The sequence below is a fragment of the Entelurus aequoreus genome, linkage group LG03 (genome assembly GCF_033978785.1).
Source record: "Entelurus aequoreus isolate RoL-2023_Sb linkage group LG03, RoL_Eaeq_v1.1, whole genome shotgun sequence".
In the NCBI taxonomy this organism is placed as follows: Eukaryota; Metazoa; Chordata; class Actinopteri; order Syngnathiformes; family Syngnathidae; genus Entelurus; species Entelurus aequoreus.
In genome coordinates this window covers 22045274-22066995 of record NC_084733.1, presented here as the reverse complement: position 1 = coordinate 22066995, position 21722 = coordinate 22045274, and the positions used below count along the sequence as shown (strand labels likewise).

Sequence of the window (21722 nt, the reverse complement as noted above, 5' to 3'; positions counted from 1 at the left end):
AGGACTTAACTGCAATAAGACACATGTTTAATATACCCTAAGATTTTTTGTTAAAATAAAGCCAATAATAAAACAAAATTGTGGTCCCCTTTATTTAGATAAGTACCGAAAAGTACCAAAATAATTTTAGGACCGGTACCAAAATATTGGTTTCGTTACAACACTTCTCGGGATATATATTCATATAATTTCATTGCCTTGCCCTATGTCTTTTGAAACAGTAAAGGAGTCTCAAACAATTGACGCCATGTTTGTTTCCTCTGAGCTCAATTAAAGTTAACGCCATAAAAGGCACTGAGGAGAAAATGGCCGCTGGATTTGGTTACTCTAGCACGGGGGTCGGCAACCCGCGGCTCTAGAGCCGCATGCGGCTCTTTAGCGCCTCCCTAGTGGCTCTCTGGAGATTTTTCAAAAATGTATGAAGAATGGAAAAAGATGAGGGGGAAAAAAAATCTATTTTTTTGTTTTAGTATGGTTTCTGTAGGAGGACAAACATGACACAAACCTCCCTAATTGTTATAAAGCACACTGTTTATATTAAACATGCTTCACTGATTCGAGTATTTGGCGAGCGCCGTTTTGTCCTACTTATTTTGGCGGTCCTTGAACTCACCGTATAGTCTGTTTACATGTATTGATTGATATAACTTTCTCCGACTTTCTAGGACGTGTTTTATGCCACTTTTTCTGTCTCATTTTGTCCACCACACTTTTAACGTTGTGCATGAATGCACAGAGGTGAGTTTTGTTGATGTTATTGACTTGTGTGGAGTGCTAATCAGACGTATTTGGTCACTGCATGACTGCAAGCTAATCGATGCTAACATGCTATTTAGGCTAGCGATGTGTACATATTGCATCATTATGCCTCATTTGTAGCTATATTTGAGCTCATTTAGTTTCCTTTAAGTCCTCTTAATTACATTTATATCTTGAGACACACTGTCTGTATGTAATATGGCTTTTAATTTTTTGCGGCTCCAGGCAGATTTGTTTTTGTATTTTTGGTCCAATATGGCTCTTTCAACATTTTGGGTTGCCGACCCCTGCTCTAGTACAATTTGGGTAATCTCGCCTCATTGGAGTGTTTTATTTTAATTTTTTTTTCCAGATTTATCGATATGACATTAAACTGTAATTCTTTATATCGGCCCGACTGATAATTATCGTGCACCCCCAGAAAAATGACATGGAGATGAAAATGATAACGCTATATTTTCATGCTGTGGCTTGCGAAGCTTGTTAAGTATGAATTTCGTTTGTATTAATTGTATGTTGATTCCCAACTGTGCATTACAAACATGCCCTCGTCCTCCTCCTTCAATATTCACACGTACACACTTTCATGAGTCCATTTTTATCGTTATCTATTTCATCTTGCCTCCCTTATCACTTCAGCCTCATTCTGATGTGCGTTTCTTCCTGGCAAAAGAAATAATCACAGCTTGATCTCATTGAATCACAAGCTCTTTCTCGGCTGCATGAGACAGGCTTTAAAGTTAGTTTGACACTGACTGATTTCAGGGCATCACACGTGCTAATGGGCCCTGACGTTCTTTGCCGAGTGCAATGCTTCTTTCATGTCTGATTTCCCGGGCTATGGAAATGATGTGATTCATAGCTGACTTACAAAACTGTCCCCACAGTGCCGGACGACCACTTAATGGAGCGTGTAATGTGTTTGGATGTTCTAAGCCTTTTTTTTTTTTGCACTTAGACGGACGCTTTGAGTGGGTACTTTTTTATTAACTGAGGGTTTTGCACGTCACCACAGCTGTGGAGGTTAGATGTTTGTTCACAGTTTAAATCAGGGGTGTCAAACGTTCGGCCCGAGTGCCGAAACAGGCCCGCGAACAGGTTTTATCCGGCCCACGGGATGAGTTTGCTAAGTATAAAAATAAACCTGAAATTTTTGAATGAAAGAAACAGCTGTTCTAAATGTGTCCACTGGATGTCACAATAGCTATTATTTGTATCAATGTAGATGACGCTCAATTTTTGTTTCAAGGTCTTATCTTTGTCCATGTGATGTCAGATGAAACAAAAAATGAGCTGTTTGGCCACAATACCCAGCAATATGTTTGGAGAAGAAAAGGTGAGGCTATTAATCCCAGTAACACCATGCCTACCGCCAAGCATGGTGGTGGTAATATTATGCTCTAGGCCTGTTTTGCTGCCAATGGAACTGGTGCTTTACAGAGAGTAAATGGGACAATGAAAAAGGAGGTTTACCTCCAAATTCTTCAGTACAACCTAAAATCATCAGCCCGGAGGTTGGGTCTTGGGCGCAGTTGGGTTTTCCAACAGGACAATGACCCCAAACACACGTCAAAAGTGGTAAAGGAATGGCTAAATCAGGCTAGAATTAAGGTTTTAGAATGGCCTTCTCAAAGTCCTGACTTAAACGTGTGGACAATGCTGAAGAAACAAGTCCATGTCAGAAAAGCAACACATTTAGCTGAACTGCACCAATTTTGTCAAGAGGAGTGGTCAAAAAATCAACCAGAAGCTTGCCAGAAGCTTGTGGATGAGTACCAAAAGCACCTTTTTGCAGTGAAACTTGCCAAGGGACATGTAACCAAATATTAACATTACTGTATGTATACTTTTGACCCAGCAGATTTGGTCACATTTTCAGTAAACCCATAATAAATTCATAAAAGAACCAAACTTTATGTATGTTTTTGTGACCAACAGGTATGTGCTCCAATCACAAAAAAATAAGATTTGTAGAAATTATTGGAAACTCAAGACAGCCATGACATAATGTTCTTTACAAGTGTATGTAAACTTTTGACCACGACTGTATGTACAAAATAAACCACATGATGTTAGTACATCAGTCGAGGAAAATGATCAAACTACATGAATAACATACTGTAATTTGATTGTTATATAATTTTTTAATCTTGATAGATTGAAAATGAACACCAATGAGTTGACTAATGAACATTATCACAAAATGTATTCAAAAAGTATAAATAACGACAAAGAATACTATTAACCACAACATGTAAGTGTAAACCCCCCCCCCAACAACATTATGATTTGTACATTTTCAAAATGTGCTTGTTCAATTTTTAAACAAAGAAAACAATCTGAAGTTGTCTTTATTTTTAAGTTATCGTACCAGCGAGTAGATTTTTCTCCAGGTGGCCCCCGATCTAAAATGAGTTTGACACCCCTGGTTTAAATAGAATATTCATAACCCTTAATCCTTAAAAAAAAAATACTCACACCTTTGTACCTAATATGTGCCGTAAAAATATAATCTTAATATTTTTCTTACTTTGAATTAGTCAATTAATATTAGTATTATTTTGTTTTTTAACCTGTATTTACCTAGGTAAGTCCCATTGACATTAAGAATGTCTTTTTTTAAGGGTAGGTGTAGTTGGGTGAAGTGTCTTACCCAAGACACAACGGCCATGATTAGGAGGCAGAAGCTGGGATCGAACCTGCAACCCTCAAATTGCTGACACGGGCGCTTTACCATCCGAGCCACGCCGATCCCATTTTAAAGCTATTTCCACCTGAAATATATGTATCAGCTATTAATCAGATTTATGGAATTTAGGTATGGTCACTAAGAACTTCCGTTTTTTGTTTTGTTTTTTTAGGTAACAACACACACACACACCATCCCAAACATCAATGGAGATGCAATTACAATTTTACTTGCATGGCAAAACAGGTGTGATGTTTTTCTGCATGCTTTGAATGGGAAAAAAGTAGCACTATCTGGTGGACAATCGTAGCAATTGTAAAAACAGTAGTCCATATTGAAATCCAAACATCAAGGACTGGTTTGTTTAGTGAGATGTTTTTTACCCTCGTTTAAGTTTTTCAGAAGTCCCAAAAATGAATTTGATTTAATTTGTCCCTGACGACTGAAACGATCAGCTGACAGAAAACTGCTTTAAAAAATATCATATTGATATTTATTTCCTCTTTAATGAGTAAATTGTATTAAAGCTATACCACAACCAGAAATATGTAAATATGTGTCAAATATTGAACTATATTAAGCCGATTTTAGCCCTTTAATGACTCGTATGTTTAATTAGTGCAACAATAGAGACATGTACTATTTTTCATTTGTTTACATATATTCTACACACCATTACCAAGTTGTGCTGCATGCTTTGATTGGGAAAAAGTAGCACCATCCAGTTAACAAACAAGACAAGTGAAAAAAAATAGTGATATTTTTGTTCAACTGTAAAAAGTCCTTAAAATGTATCTAATTTAATTATCCTTAATGACAAAAACTGTGAGCTTACCAAACAACCTCTGTTAAATTGTCATATTCATATTTGTTTGTACTGTAAATAAGTCAATTATTTTAAGCTACTTCAACCTGAAATGTATCAAATATGATAATATGATTATAGCACTTTAATGGTTTGTATGCTTAAATAATGCCACTGTTTTTTTGTTTTTTGAACCAACAAAGCTAAAGAAAAAACACTCAAACACATATGCAAACACTTTAAAATATATATATATTTACTGTATACCAGGGTTATTCAACACATAAAGAAGAGGGAGGGCCACAGTTTCAAGAGCCCAAGGGCTCAGGGGCCGGATATCAAAATGTGGATGTTTTGTCAGAGAGTGCATCCGCAGGTTATAGTTCTTTAAGACTGTGTTTACTTAATTGCAAAGTAAACACATCGGCTTTCACACTGCACTGTCAATAAAGTCATTATCATTCTGCCCTCGCTGCTCGTTTCCAGCGTGTGCAGCTAGTTAACAGTATGAAGAAAGAGATGCTCTAGACGTTGTGTTGAGGATTGATGTTTCTTCTTTTGCATTATTTTCCTTCCTCAGTTTTATTTCTTTACACTTCTTCTTTCATTTAGGTGTGTAAGACTGAAAATATAAACATAAAATAAACATAACAAAAGTATAACGTCCATTGTGTATTTTACATAATGTCCATTGTGTATTTCACATAAACAAAATAGAAGGTTTAGTGTTAATATATGCACACAATAAACTACAGGTGGCTACTTTTAAAGGCCTACTGAAACCCACTACTACCGACCACGCAGTCTGATAGTTTATATATTAATGATGAAATCTTAACATTGCAACACATGCCAATATGGCCGGGTTAACTTATAAAGGGCAATTTTAAATTTCCCGCAAAACTTCCGCTTGAAAACGTCGCGGTATGATGACGTATGCATGTGACGTCACGAGGTCAAGGGAAGTGTTTGGACCCATACAAATACCTCTGTTTTCTTCGACAAAATTCCGCAGTATTCTGGACATCTGTGTTGGTGAACCTTTTGCAATTTGTTTAATGGACAATGGAGACTGCAAATAAGAAAGTTGTAGGTGCGATCGGTGTATTAGCGGCTGGCTGTAGCAACACCAACACCGGGAGGTTGTGTTGTGTTTTGAGCAGGATAGCAGACGCACTACGGTGAGTACAGCTTTGGCTTCCAAACATTTGATCGCTTGCCCGTACGTGCGTGTCGATATGTGCATGTCACGTACGTAACTTTGGGGAAATATATGTTTCTTGCCGACTCTGATGGCGGCCGGGGTGTCGTCAAAAGCGTACAACGCCCGCCACTGCATCTAAGTTAGCTTCTATTTTTTTAGCTTCGCCAAGCTGAAAATTATTAACCGTGTATTTACATGTTCATGGTTTAATAGTATTGTTGATCTTCTGTCTATCCTTCCAGTCAGGGTTTTTTTTTTAATTTAGTTTCTATCTGCATTTGAGACTGATGCTATCACGTTAGCTCCGTAGCTAAGTTAGCTTCTATTTTTTTTAGCTTCGCCAAGCTGAAAATTATTAACCGTGTATTTACATGTTCATGGTTTAATAGTATTGTTGATCTTCTGTCTATCCTTCCAGTCAGGGTTTTTTTTTAATTTAGTTTCTATCTGCATTTGAGCCTGCTATCACGTTAGCTCTGTAGCTAAGTTAGCTTCTATTTTTTTAGCTTCGCCAAGCTGAAAATTATTAACCGTGTATTTACATGTTCAGGCACTGTGAATGTCCATTTCGTGTTCTCGACTCTCATTTTCAAGAGGATATAGTATCTGAGGTGGTTTAATATACAAATCCGTGATCCACAATAGAAAAAGGAGAGAGTGTGGAATCCAATGAGCCAGCTTGTACCTAAGTTACGGTCAGAGCGAAAAAAGATACACCCCGCACAACACTGTAGTCCTTCACTCTAAAGTTCTTCATCCACGAATCTTTCATCTTTTCGCTCAAATTAATGGGGTAATCGTCGCTTTCTCGGTCCGAATGTCTCTCGCTCCATTGTAAACAAAGCGGAATTGTGAGGAATCCTTTGTCCTGTGACGTCACGTTACTTCCGGTAGGGGCAAGGGTTGTTTTTATCAGATACCAAAAGTTGCGATCTTTATCGTCATTGTTCTATACTAAATCCTTTCAGCAAAAATATGGCAATATCACGAAATGATCAAGTATGACACATAGAATGGATCTGCTATTCCCGTTTAAATTAAAAAAAATAATTTCAGTAGGCCTTTAAACCCATGTAGCTAGGTAGCTTACATCAGAGCTATAAGCTACAAAGACAGAGAATGGACTGCGAATCCCGGCCCCCAAAAATGATGGAGAAAACACAATGACCTGGATGAATGGGTGTGAGGACTCACAATTGTCTAAAGTTAGGACGAAACATTACATACTGGCCAATCAGAGGCAAGATAAGGCGGGTCATCACAGTAAGCAAAATCATAACAGATGGTGACGAATGAGTCGGAGATAGAGGGACGCTTCAAGCTGACGACTCAAGAAAAAAGAAACATACTTGAAAATGGCAGAGCAATTCTCTCCTGCAAATGTAATTCTTCCTTTTGTGATGAAGATGACGTGCAGGAAACCCACAATAATGTGTGTCCTTGGCCATATTTAGACAAATGTATGTGTTTAGACAAAACAATGACCCAAACCTTAGTTTTTAGTCGTCTACTCTGTAAACCAAAATCATAACTGCTCTCTTCATCGAAGACGTGGAACAGAAATTTAGGAACACACATTAAGGTCAGTTGAGTCCATGAACAGTTTTACTGCACTTAACTAGTACCAACTGTTCCCAAATAACACACAAGTCATTGTTTGTTTTCCTGTCAAGATTTAGATCAGGGGTTCTTAGCCTTGTTGGAGGTACCGAACCCCTCCAGTTTCATATGCGCATTCACCGAACCCGAACCGTAATCATAAAATGATGTTGTTATATTAAAGAAATACTAATAAAGATATATTTTACAAACAGAAAGTTACAGGAATGTACACATAATCCCATGTTTACATCTCATTGTGCAACATGTGAATGTTTTACTGGAAACTAAATGCGATATCTGAAAGGGGTACACATTATTTCCAAAGTAGGCCCCCACCCAGACATATAATACTAGTACACAGCTCATGAAAAACAATATGTTATAGTCATTGTGAGTGGGCGGAAACACTTATATTAGAAAATAATCTCATGGAAATGACTGCTGTCATTTGATTACAATAACAAAACATTGAACTTGTTATTTAGTCAGGTCTGGGACAGGTGTGCTGCTGGTGTGACCACAGTGCATGTGCACGTCTGACGTCGCTCACATGTGCTCCACTGAATGCTCAAGGAGTTTTTGCGTTTGCATATGGAAAATTAGAGGGAACATTGTTTGGGGGCATCCATAATTCGCAGACAGGGAGAAGTTTTTATTTACACGATGAGTCAGATGTGTCTTGACCTCCGCGGCGGAGGCTCTGCCGAACCCCTGAGGCCGACTCACCGAACCCCTAGGGTTCGATCGAACCCAGGTTAAGAACCACTGATTTAGATAGATGCTGTTGTTTTACTGAAAATGAGAAAATTAATAACATTATAGGGGTGGGCCAAAGAAAAAGCAATGTAAATAAATACATAAAGTAAGTGCGAGGACCCCTACAGGTAGTTGTAGGGATGTCCCCAGCTAAATGACAGATAGTTAATAGTAATGAACCCTTATTGGGTCCATGTGTACACTCTCAGTTACATTAACATTGATATCATACATGTGGGCCCATAGATATAAATTTCGTTAAATGTAGCTTTGATGTAGCAAGCTACTTTTGCCATGTAGTTTGTAGTGTAGCTTGCTGTAGTTTTTCGGGGATAGCTTCCCCCGTAGCTTAGCTACATTTAATCGAGAGTAATTTGTAGCTTAGATTACTACATTTTCCAAGTAGCTTACCCATCATTGATTATTTGTTATTACAATACAAAATTCAGCTTTTTCCCATTACATCATGTTGTTTAGCTCTTTTATTTTCTCAGTTTTATTGATTTTTCCCCCGACAAAACTCAAGCTGCGGTCCCCCTGGCCGCACTTTGGGCACCCCTGTAATAACTGCTAATAATACACTTTGTCACCTATAACACAAAGCTGATACTAAGTTTTGTCTTTAAATATATATGTCTATTTTTATCTTTATTTTTATTTATTTCACAAAAAATATATATCAAAATGGGCCGCGCATACTTTGACCTATCAGAGTGCGGCCATTGGTGGAAAAAGTTAGAACAGCCCTTGTTTGGATCATGTTACATTTCCTATTTTTCACTGAAAAAATAAACTATTGAACAATATATGTCGGAATAATTGTATCTAAGTTATCACAAAACTTTGTGTTTCAATGTGTTTCCCGGCGAGCGGACAAAAGCTGTCTTTAATCTTACCAATCAAAAGGCTTGTAAAACTCCACTGTGTAGGATGGGAAGCGACATGAAGGTGTCGGTTTCTTTGATGTATTGTAATCCACAGGAAGATTTTGTCTTGACCCGTGATCTACAAAGCAGAGAGGAAGCATGAGCTGACCCCCCTCCAGGCACCTTTTCTTTGAACTGTTTAGTAACCAAAAGCAATGGCTGTTTATGACCCCCTTCCTTTAGAAACAAATGTTGACATGTAATCAGGGAAAGTCCAAATAAAACAGGACGCGTACAATCTTTCGCCAGAGCGTGGTGGGGCACTGTCCAAGGGTACAGGTCTACGCATTTCTCCTCATTGAGCCAAATTTAATTCTGTCTCTGTTTAATTCCTTTCTTCTTTGTCTGTTTAATAGATGTCATCAGTGTTTGAACCGGATAATGTATTTCCCTTGCATGTGTTGTAATAGAAAAACATGCAAGGAATCTAAAATAAATACATGAATAAAAGGAAAAAAATTATACAATAATAATGATATAATCATGAATCAAGTTTAACGAAAAATTGTGTTACATAAATATATTTCCTACTTTTCAGTGAATTATTGGAGTCCTGTGAATATTCCACATACATCCATCCCCTCGGTCTTCGGTTTCACCTTTTGGCTCCCCAACAGGTGACAATTATCGGTTTTAACAAAGCTGCCAGGTGGCACCATCCTCCTACTCCCCCTCCCTGCCTCTAATAAGTGACCTGTTCCTGTGACAAGCAGCTTAATTAGGCGTCACCACGGAAACATGAAACGCTGTGTCGTCGCGTATGGATGTCAAGCGAGGATGGGGGAGGACGGCGGAATGGGAGAAAGGCGAGGCAGGTTGGAAATAGCAGCCAGTTAACATTTGCAGGGAATTATGGGACGGTGATGTTGAAATTGGAAGAATGGGTCCAAAAAAAAAAAAAAAAGATGAGAAAAAGACAGAGAAAAGTAATTTGTGAGAGGCAAAGGTCCTCTGCTGTTGTTCTATTAGGACCATTGCTGAGTCAGATCTCTTGTACGTGCACACACACGTGCGCGGGCACACAAAGGGCAGTCGCGGACCAGCTGATCGATTGGGCCGGGCGCTGCCCTGACGTCTCGGCGGCCCTCAAGATGAACGAGCTGACCCGCCAAGGAAGAGAAAAAGAGGAGCAAAAACTAACCTCGAAAATCTCTGTGGTTTTCTGTCGTTGTGGCAACAAAATATATATATATATACAGTCGTGGTCAAAAGTTTACATACCCTTGTAAAGAACATAATGTCATGGCTGTCTTGAGTTTCCAATCATTTCTACAACTCTTATTTTTTTAAGATGGAGTGATTGGAGCACATACTTGTTGCTCACAAAAAAACATTCATGAAGTTTGGTTCTTTTATGAATTTATTATGGGTCTACTGAAAATGTGAGCAGATCTGCTAGGTCAAAAGTATACGTACAGCAATGTTAATATTTGGTTACATGTCCCTTGGCAGGTTTCACTGCAATAAGGCGCTTTTGGTAGCCATCTACACGCTTCTGGTTGAATTTTTGACCACTCCTCTTGACAAAATTGGTGCAGGTCTGCGAAATGTGTTGGTTTTCTGACATGGACTTGTTTCTTCAGCATTGTCCACACGTTTAAGTCAGGACTTTGGGAAGGCCATTCTAAAACCTTAATTCTAGCCTGATTTAGCCATTCCTTTACCACTTTTCACATGTTTGGGGTCATTGGGCCCCATTCAGCAACCGTTCTTAAGAACAAATTTTGTTCTTGGCCCAATTACAAAGTTTTTAAGGAGATTTTTGTATTCACCAATGTTTTCTTAGCTGGGATTTGTTCGTAGGTAATAACAAAATCTACAAGCCGTGAGTGACTGCTCGCTGACTGCTCGCTGTTGCTGTTGCAAAAACATTCATGAAGTGTGGTTCTTTTATGAATTTATTATGGGTCTACTGAAAATGTGACCAAATCTGCTGGGTCAAAAGTATAAATACAGCAATGTTAATATTTGGTTACATGTCCCTTGGCAAGTTTCACTGCAATAAGGCGCTTTTGGTAGCCATCCACAAGCTTCTGGTTGAATTTTTGACCACTCCTCTTGACAAAATTGGTGCAGTTCAGCTAAATGTGTTGGTTTTCTGACATGGACTTGTTTCTTCAGCATTGTCCACACGTTTAAGTCAGGACTTTGGGAAGGCCATTCTAAAACCTTAATTGTAGCCTGATTTAGCCATTCCCTTTACCACTTTTGACGTGTGTTTGGGGTCATTGTCCTGTTGGAACACCCAACTGCGCCCAAGACCCAACCTCTGGGCTGATGATTTTAGGTTGTCCTAAAGAATTTGTAGGTAATCCTCCTTTTTCATTGTCCCATTTACTCTCTGTAAAGCACCAGTTCCATTGGCAGCAAAACAGGCCCAGAGCATAATACTACCACCACCATGCTTGACGGTAGGATGGTGTTCCTAAGATTAAAGGCCTCACCTTTTCTTCTCCAAACATATTGCTGGGTATTGTGGCCAAACAGCTCAATTTTTGTTTCATCTGACATCACATGGACAAAGATAAGACCTTCTGGAGGAAAGTTCTGTGGTCAGATAAAACAAAAATGTAGGTGTTTGGCCACAATACCCAGCAATATGTTTGGAGGAGAAAAGGTAAGGCCTTTAATCCCAGGAAACCTGCCAAGGGACATGTAACCAAATATTAACATTGCTGTATGTATACTTTTGACCCAGCAGATTTGGTCACATTTTCAGTAGACCCATAATACATTCATAAAAGAACCAAACTTCATGAATGTTTTTTGTGCTATAATCACTCTATTACAAAAATATAAGAGATGTAGAAATTATTGGAAACTCAAGACAGCCATGACATTATGTTCTTTACAAGTGTATGTAAACTTTTGACCACGACAGTATATTGTTTTGCTTTCTGTCTTATGATCCCAGAAAACAGTAACATGGTAGTGCCCAGTTCATCTGTCTAATATCCCAACCTAATAACCTACTCAGTGGCCTAGTGGTTAGAGTGTCCGCCCTGAGATCGGTAGGTTGTGAGTTCAAACCCCGACCGAGTCATACCAAAGACTATAAAAATGGGAACCATTACCTTCCTGCTTGGCACTCAGCATCAAGGGTTGGAATTGGGGGTTAAATCACCAAAAAATGATTCCCGGGCGCGGCACTGCTGCTGCCCACTGCTCCCCTCACCTCCCAGGGGGTGAACAAGAGGATGGGTAAAATGCAGAGGACAAATTTCACCACACCTAGTGTGTGTGTGACAATCATTGGTACTTTAGCTTTAACTTTAAACACACTCTGAGATGGACAAGGGTTTTCAAACTCTGACTTCTCCTCGGCATAAAATCAGTCTCTAATGTTCCGTACCGGAAGATCACATTACGAAGACATGTGCAGTTTTACAATTGTGGTTATTCTGCAATAGCAATACTATTATTAAGTGTCAGAATATGCATGAAATGTCCACAAATTGTTGATCGTTTTCCTTTCGGCAAATTTAAATTATATTTCTTTCTTCCCGCAGAAGTGAGGCAAACCGGGCGAACTTAGCCAGGTGGGTGATGCAACGTTCCAACATCCTTGCAGAGACAAGTGTCACATCGCTCCTCCTCGTAAGACGCTGCTCATCGAGATGACAGCCGTGTGTCACTTGAAGGGTTTGGCGCTGACGTGTCTCTGGTGAGGACACTCTTGTTTTACAGTTTTAAAAATCTCATGTCAAACATTGGACAGTAAATCTTGCCTTTTTCAGACCCAGACTGCGGCGACTTGGTCGCGTGGTTATGCGGAGGTCGTTCTCCCGAGATGCAGACGGAAAAATCCGGAGACAGCGTGCAGGTAGGAAATTATTTATTTGCATAAATCATGCAGGAAACACACAAGCGTGCCGATAGCACGGGAGGCAAAGCTAAGGAGGCTAGCGCGGGAGCGAGCATATAAACAGGAATCCAAAAGAAGGAAGCCAGACTGATTGTGGAGAAAAACTGGAATAAATAGCTCTCTGATTAGTGCCCAGGAGCAGGTGAGCGCCCCGAACACTAATCAGAGGCAGGTGAAACTAATCTGCAGTCGTGGCAACTGAAATACAAACCCAGGGATGCAGAAAACAGAGCTGAGGTAGTCAAAACAAACAGAACAAAACATGATCCGGGAAACGGATCATAACCCAGACGTCCACATACCCCAATATTTAAAGGGAAACCGCACCTGTTTTTAGAACAGACATAAAACTGTTAGTGCTAGGCGACTAACAATGCCTATAATGCGCTCTAAAAAAACAGAACAAAACCGCCAACACAACTCATATTTAAAGGCTGCGACCCGCATATTAACCAAGCTTTAGCGACAGTGTTATTGTAAGAGCTAACACAGAGGAACTACTTTTCTAGTAACACATCGCATTTCTTACACTGCTCCCTCGACCACTAACAAGTAGCCAGCTACTAGCTACTAACATCGTTTGGTTGCGACCTGCCATAAAACACAACAATAATAGTAATAGGAAGAACATTTAACTACTTGTCCATCCATCCATCCATCCATCCATTTAATTACTTGTACAAAACCCAAATCCAGTGAAGTTGGCACGTTGTGTAATTGGTAAATAAAAACAGAATACAATGATTTGCAAATCCTTTTCAACTTATATTCAATTGAATAGACTGCAAAGACAATATATTTAATGTTTGAACTGAGAAACTTCATTTTTTTTTGCAAATAATCATTTACATAGAATTTAATGGCAGCAACACATTGCAAAAAAGTTGGCACAGGAGCATTTTTACCACTGTGTTACATGGCCTTTCCTTTTAACAACACTCAGTAAAAGTTTGGGAACTGAGGAGACCAATTTTTGAAGCTTTTCAGTTGGAATTATTTCCCATTCTTGCTTGATATACAGCTTAAGTTGTTCAACAGTCCGGGGTCTCTGTTGTGGTATTTTAGGCTTCATATTGCGCCACACATTTTCAATGGGAGACAGGTCTGGACTCCAGGCAGGCCAGTCTAGTACCCGCACTCTTTTACGATGATGTCGTTGTGGCTTGTGCAGCCCTTTGAGACACTCGTGATTTAGGGCTATATAAGTAAACATTGATTGAATGATTGATACTATGAAGCCACGCTGTTGTAACACGTGGCTTGGCATCGTCTTGCTGAAATAAGCAGGGGCGTCCATGATAATTACGGACCGTAGATGGTGAAACCCCTAAATTCCTTGCAATAGCTCGTTGAGAAATGTTCTTCTCAAACTGTTTGACAATTTGCTCTCGCATTTGTTCACAAAGTGGTGACCCTCGCCCCATCCTTGTTTGTGAACGACTGAGCATTTCCCGCAAGCTGCTTTTATACCCAATCATGGCACCCACCTCTTCCCAATTAGCCTAAGCGGTAGAAAATGGATGGATGGATGGACTTGTGGGATGTTCCAAATACGTTTTTGATGAGGGGACGGCGTGGCGAAGTTGGTAAAGTGGCTGTGCCAGCAATCGGAGGGTTGCTGGTTACTGGGGTTCAATTCCCACCTTCTACCTTCCTAGTCACGTCCGTTGTGTCCTTGGGCAAGACACTTCACCCTTTGCCTCTGATGGCTGCTGGTTAGCGCCTTGCATGGCAGCTCCCGCCATCAGTGTGTGAATGTGTGTGTGAATGGGTAAATGTGGAAATAGTGTCAAAGCGCTTTGAGTACCTTGAAGGTAGAAAAGCGCTGTACAAGTATAACCCATTTATCATTTATGAGCATTCCTCAACTTTCTCAGTCTTTTTTGCCACTTGTGCCAGCTTTTTTGAAACATGTTGCAGGCATCAAATTGCACTTTTTTTTAGTAACACATCGCATTTTTTTACACTGCTCCCTCGACCACTAACAAGTAGCCAGCTACTAGCTACTAACTAGCTTTAACCTGCCATAAAACACAGCAATAATACTAATAGGAAGAATAATTAATTACATGTAAATGCAGGCAGTTTTTGAATGTGTTTTTTGATACTAACTAGCTTAAGCTGCTAATATCGTTTGGCTGCGACTGACCATGAAACACAACAATAATAGTAATAGGAAGAAGAATTAATTACATGTAAATGGAGGCATTTTTTAAATGTATTTTAGAGCCCTTTATTTGGCGTAACACTAGATAGAGCCCGCGTACCACTAGTGGTACACGTATCGCAGTTTGAGAACCCTTAATTTAGAAAACACAAAAAAGGGAAAAACATGTGTCACATAAAGATTGTGCATTGATTATGGGAAAAAATTAAAAAAAACAGTAGTTTTCCTTTAATCTTTTGACTCATATGCTGGTACGCCCTTCCATGTTATTGGCAAAAGTCTTACTCCACAATAGTACAATTCAAAGAGATGATTTAGTGCAGGGGTCTTCAACATTTTCTAGGCAAAGGACCCCCAAATTGACGAAGAGATGGAGCGGGTGCCTTACATAGACATCATATATCCTATATGAAATTGTGATTGTGTTTTAAATTAAGCTGGTCCCTAAAGTACCTTGGTGTTATGCAATAGTAAGATATTCAAATAATACAGGATGGCACCGCTAATAGCTTGATTTATTTGACAAATTAGACTACATAGAAACATACTGACTGTAAACAGTGGCGTGACGTCAGACAAGGCAGTGATTACTTTCAAACTAGTAAAAAGAACATTTATATCATGTGCTGTCATCTGTGTCAGTAGAAATGTTCACATTTCAGCCTACAAGAATTCCACTTTCACCTGGAGAAAATATGTTGCAGTAAAGTGTATATGATTTTTACGTTTTACACACACACACACACACACACACACACACACACACACACACACACACACACACACACACACACACACACACACACACACACACACACACACTGACTACAGTTGTAGTCCTCATAAAACATAACTCCTAAATAAATCAGAAGTCACTCACAAGTTAATTAACAGTTTAATAGTTTTGTTTTTTTCACACATTACTTACATACTCTTACTCAAGTGGTTATTTTGATGACTACTTTTTACCTTTACTTGAGTCATGTTATTCTAAACTAACTGTCAGGTTCAAACACTGATGACATCTATTAAACAAGACAAGAAGCAAGGAAATAAACAGAGACGGAATTAAATTTGGCTCAATTGAGGAGAGACGTCTGGACTGTACTCTTTGTCCAGTCTCACCACGCTCTGACGAAAGATTTGTTTTATTTGGACTTTCCCTGATTACATGGCAACAGCTGTTTCTAAGGGAGCGGGGTTGTAAACAGCCATCGCCTTTGATTACAAACAGTCCAAAGAAAAGGTCGGTTCAAAGAAAAGGTCGTAAACAGTTCACAGAAAAGGTCGTAAAACAGTTCAAAGAAGAGGTCCCTGGAGGGGAGTCAGGTCCTGCTTCTTCTTCTCTTTGTAGATCTCGGGTCAAGACCATATCTTTCCGTTGATTACAATACATCAAAGAAACAGAACACCTTCATGTTGCTTCCCATCCTACACAGTGGAGTTTTACAAGCCTTTTGCTTGGTAGGATCAAAGACAGCTTTTGTCCTCTCGCCGGGCGAGCTGAACTCAATGTAACACAAAGTTTTGTGTTAACTTAGATACAATTTTTCTAACATAACGGTACTCTTACTTGATTACACTTTGTGGGTACTTTCCCCACCTCTGCAAAGCAGCTAACGAGAGTACACTAACCCGCCCAAAAGCCCTCTAAAAAAACATCTAAAAACCGCCAACAATACTCCATTAACATCTTGTGACGTGAATATTAACCAAGTATGATCGATATTGTTATTATAAGTGCTAACGCAGACAAACTATTTTTAGCGGCACCGTGATCACAGAGAGCGAACTAGCTCACTGTAGATAGATAAATAGATAGTACTTTATTGATTCCTTCAGGAGAGTTCCCTCAGGAAAAGAAAAATTCCAGGAGCAGTGTACAGAATTGAGATCAAATTTAAAAAGTAATAAGTAAGTAATGGGTGTAAAAATGGAAACAAAATAGAAAAATATTACAATAATAATACAAATAAAAAACAACAATGAGAATAAAAATATAACTGTGAAATAAGAATATAACAAGAGAAACTAGGCAGTAGTGACCATGTTATAAAAAGTATTGCACTGTTATTGTTTTGCATTGTATGCTGCTATACTGACATACTGAGCTTCTACTGTCGAAATTGGTAAACGCTAACTCTAGATTATAAATCGTGTCGCTCACTTCGTCGAAGTTTGTTGCCACAAACCGAGACGTTGGTCAGCTTTGACATTCAACTTAGACCCGGAGATGGCGAGAAAGACACAACACTCATTTGCACCCACCCATTAGCTCCACTCTTAGCTGACCTTTGTTGGCATTTATTTATGATTTAGAATGCATGAAAAAGGAAAAACATATGTGTTCTTGTCTTACATAGGATTGTAGATGACTGCCAAAAAAAATCACAAAAAAGTACAGTTCCCTTTAACAGTATTTGAAAAATATATTTACTGTATATTTAATTGTCTTCTCATTGTATACCCAGTCTTGTCGTGTATGTTACCAAATCAAATAAAGGTTATATCTATATATCCATCTATCTACTGTATTTATCTATATATCTATTTATCTACTTATTTACCTTCAAGATGTATTCTATCATTTGACTACTTTTCAATCAAGCTGCTTCTATGCTTCAGCTGCTTTGACTGTCACCACACACACACACACACGCACACACACACACACACGTTTTTGTATTTGTTACCCTCATAAGACACTCCAAAAATGCCTACCTCTTTAGGACCACCCTTGCTAGATATATAAATATTTGTATTTACAACATTAATAATGTATACATACTATGCAAATATAAAAAAGGTAAGCTTTTACTATTTTTTTTTGTTTTTTTGTTAGTAATTGTTTTTTAATCTTCATTATTTACTTCAAGTTATTACAGTATGTCTCTAAATACATATTTATTTATTTTTTAAAATTAATTTTGGCCAAAGGGGGCACATTTCAATTTCTTACACACACTTGTTATTTCATATGTTGACCAGAGGGGGAGCACTTTTTAAACCGACACACAGTCAATTTGAAAAATCCCTCCTTTTTGGGACCACCCTAATTTTGATAGATTTCACCACCGGGGGTTCAATGAGGTCTCTATTTTTTGTTTTTTGTAACGTGCTTAAGGCCGATGAAAAAACGAGTCACGGACCACAGATGTGCCGCACTTTGGGGAACCCGGCTGTAGAAGCTAACTGTTAATGGCCACTATAGTCTTAGTACCGTAGTAGTGTATTTGTTCATCCTATGGTCACATATGGCAGTGGTCCCCAACAACCGGGCCACGGCCCGGTACCGGTCCGTGAACCGATTGGTACCGGGCCGCACAAGAAATTTAAAAAAAATAAAAATAGAAAAATAAAAAAATAAAATAAAAATTATTTTTTATTAAATCAACATAAAAAACACAATATATACATTATATATCAATATAGATCAATACAGTCTGCAGGGATACAGTCCGTAAGCACACATGATTGTATTTCTTTATGACAAAAAAACAAAAATTAAAAATACCAAGTCATTAAATCAGCTGTTCACCTGGCGGGTTTTTTTCGGGGATGAATAGGAAAGTCCTTCTTTAGCTGCCGTCTTGTTTCATCATATATTGCTGCCTTTGCACCCGTCAATGTTTACTTTTGTATGCACATTAAATCAACAAAATATCCTGACTTTGGAGCAATGTTCACAGACTCTAGTATTTGGCTCTCTATTAGATGGCAATGGTTTTCCGTATTGGGACTATGATTTCGGTCCTCACTTGTTCACCGGTCCTCATATGGAAGGTACTTTTCCTTGTTGATGTCTCAAGAAGGGTAGAAATACAAGAACACACACACACACACACACACACACACACACACACGCACACGCATGTGGCAACACTCACCCTGGAATGACTTGTGTGCTAAAAAGGACACATTGACCACTAATTGGAACCGTGCCCATTTTGAGCTTGAGGCCAATTAGGTGTGAGTCAGCAGGACGTGAGCGAAATACTAATACAAGTAATAAAAGATGTTGTGTTTGTGTCTGCAGCAGCTACCTAACAACGCCAATATTCAGCAATGATATTAATTCTTCATCAGAGCAATTACCCACAAACACTTGCTCTAATTCAAACCCCACTGCTTTCAGCGCGGGGCCGGGAGGGGTGAGAGGGGCCAGAGCCCCATCACATAAATGTCTCGCTCCCTTAAATCCAAATGTTTGACGTTGAGAAAGTACATTTTAATATACCCACAAAATGTATATATATCCGATACCAAGTAGTTACAGGATCATACAATGGCCATAATTTAAGTCCTCATGTGTCCAGGGACATATTTCCTGAGTTTATAAACATAATATACATTTTTTTTAAACAAAAAAAGGATTTGTGATGCTTAAAAAAATATTGATGTAATCATCGTAGTATCGACTAGATACGCTCCTGTACTTGGTATCCTTACAGTGGATGTCAGGTGTAGATCCACCCATGGCGTTTGTTTACATTGTGATGCCGGTGAGCCACGGTGTGTAGTGAAGCATGTTTAGCTATTCCTCGTCCTGCAGGGATGATACTTGTAACAAAATTACTTTATTTGTCGCCATGGAGGCAAGATTAGTGATTTAGAAGACTGCGGCTTGACATTAGCGGCTAGCTATCTAGCTATGTCTTAAAGCACCTCTTCCTGAGGGCGTTTCATTGTTATAGCTTCACCTTTATCGTTAGTTTTTAAGCCAAAGTGCGTCCAATCTCCCTTTTCTGTCTACAAACATTGCCTGTTAGTAAGTACTCCGTGATTGTGCGTTGCCGAACATGCTCCTCTGCTCGTAAAACCAGCAATGTCACGACGTGCCCGTTAAAAAAAAAAAAGGGGCGGGGACCGGTACTTTTTAGAGGCGGTATAGTACCGAATATGATTCACTAGTATCACGGTACTATTCTAGTACCGGTATACCGTACAACCCTAGTCTAAAATGCAGACACTTTGAGGCATGATGCATCTGACCTGATGATAAACTATTTTGAGAAGAATGTTTTTGTTTTATTCATAAGACTACTGTACTTTTCAGTTTTGTAAACATTAACTATTGTGTGTGAAGTCCTATAGGTTAAATTCAGTTTAAGGATTAAGCCATCACGTTAAAGTCAGACTAGGTGTGTAATTACGAGGTCATCTACCGTAGTATACAAAGTCGTAGCAAAAAAAGTAAAGTCCCGTTATAATGTGTTAATGAGCGAGGACGTATTGGGTACCACCGAATCTGTATATAGCACAAATAAATGCTCAACTGTTGAACACAAGTCACAAGTTATTACATATATACATTTTGTATAGATAGATACTTAATTGTTCCCGAGAGAAATTCAAGATGTATTGTATTGGATTGTGCTTGTGTTCCCTAGGGTAATTATTTCATTTACTTGTGTCTTCCCAGACAGGGCGACCTTTTGGTCCATGCCGCTGACCTCCATGCAAACCATTCGAGATTTAATCCGGTCCAACGGGCCCTGGAGGATGGGGCCCGAGTAGCGATCCTTGACTGGAGCGCCACCTGTAGTATCAGTCATAATCTCAGAGGATTACGTGAGTGCAGAGTGACGCGGCGAGGCAATATCAATAATATCACAGTTTGTGCTGCCATAGCAGACGCTGCGATGATTGCCTTTCCCCACAGAGACGATAAATTCAGTTACATTTTAATCTCCCACCCAGTCTAAGCGCAGCGACTTGCTGTATCTAAATGAAATGAAGTGCTCCCCTCCCACCGCTGTGACACACAATGGAACATATCTGACAGAGGAGTAATTGGTGGAAATGAATGTTGTGTTCCGTGTGCACGGGCTTATTTATTCCGTATAAAAACAAACGCAATTATTCATAAGCAGAGGACTGTAACAACACCGATGCAAGCTGCACCTGAGGGACTTTGACATAACCAAAGCGGCTTTTCATTGAGATGTAAACTCCCAGATAAACTGTTATTTAATTGAGTGTAAAGCCTGGAATATACTCTCGTGCCGCGTAGCTAGCGTAGGCCACGTTGTCTTGTCCCCTCCCCCTGCTTAGCCTCCTGCGAGGCTTATGTGCACCCCCAAAAAATCCTAGGTTGGCGCCACCGGCGACGCAGAACTACCAGTACAACATAGTCTGAATACCCCACGTTAGGAATCCATCCATCTATCCATCCATTTTCCTCCACTTATCCGAGGTCGGGTCGCGGGGGCAGCAGCCTAAGCAGGGAAACCCAATCTAATCCAATCCAACCCACTTTATTTATATAGCACATTTAAACAACAACAATTTTTCCAAAGTGCTGCACAACAATATTAAAAACAATATTCAAATATTATCCTTAGCTCCACCAATGACTGAATAAAAACAAAAAATAAATGAATATAAAACGAACATAAAAACAATATATAGACCAATAACAACAATAGACCCAGGACACGTTGGGAAGACTATGTCTCCCGGCAGGCCTGGGAACGCCTCGGGATCCCCCGGGAAGAGCTGGACGAAGTGGCTGGGGAGAGGGAAGTCTGGGTTTCCCTGCTTAAGCTGCTGCCACCGCGACCCGACCTCGGATAAGCGGAAGAAGATGGATGGATGGATAAAAACAATATAAAAAATATATATATTAAAAACGATTTTAAAGGGTAAAACCAATTAAAACAGTAAATAGAAATCAACATTTTTAAAAAACACAGAGGACCACAGAGGGCCACACAACTCACGTATTGTTAAAAGCCAAAGAATAAAAGTGGGTCTTAAGACGAGACTTAAAACACTCCACTGCGGGAGCGGTTCGAACATGGAGGGGCAGAGTGTTCCAGAGCTTAGGGCCGACCACAGAGAAGGCCCTGGCTCCCCTGGATTTAAGTCTGGTCTTGGGCACCACGAGCTGGAGCTGGCTCTCGGACCTCAGAGCGCACGCAGGAGTGTAAATTTGGATGAGGTCCGA

General features: G+C 39.4%; 1 long non-coding RNA gene across 1 annotated transcript; it reads left to right on the top strand.

Annotated features, from left to right (window-relative positions):
- The first annotated feature begins 603 nt into the window (after positions 1 to 603).
- On the top strand, positions 604 to 21291 carry LOC133645601 (uncharacterized). Its single transcript, XR_009825154.1, has 4 exons — positions 604 to 738; positions 12251 to 12405; positions 12479 to 12564; positions 20196 to 21291. It is a non-coding gene; the product is annotated as an uncharacterized LOC133645601 (long non-coding RNA).
- The last annotated feature ends 431 nt before the right edge of the window (positions 21292 to 21722 follow it).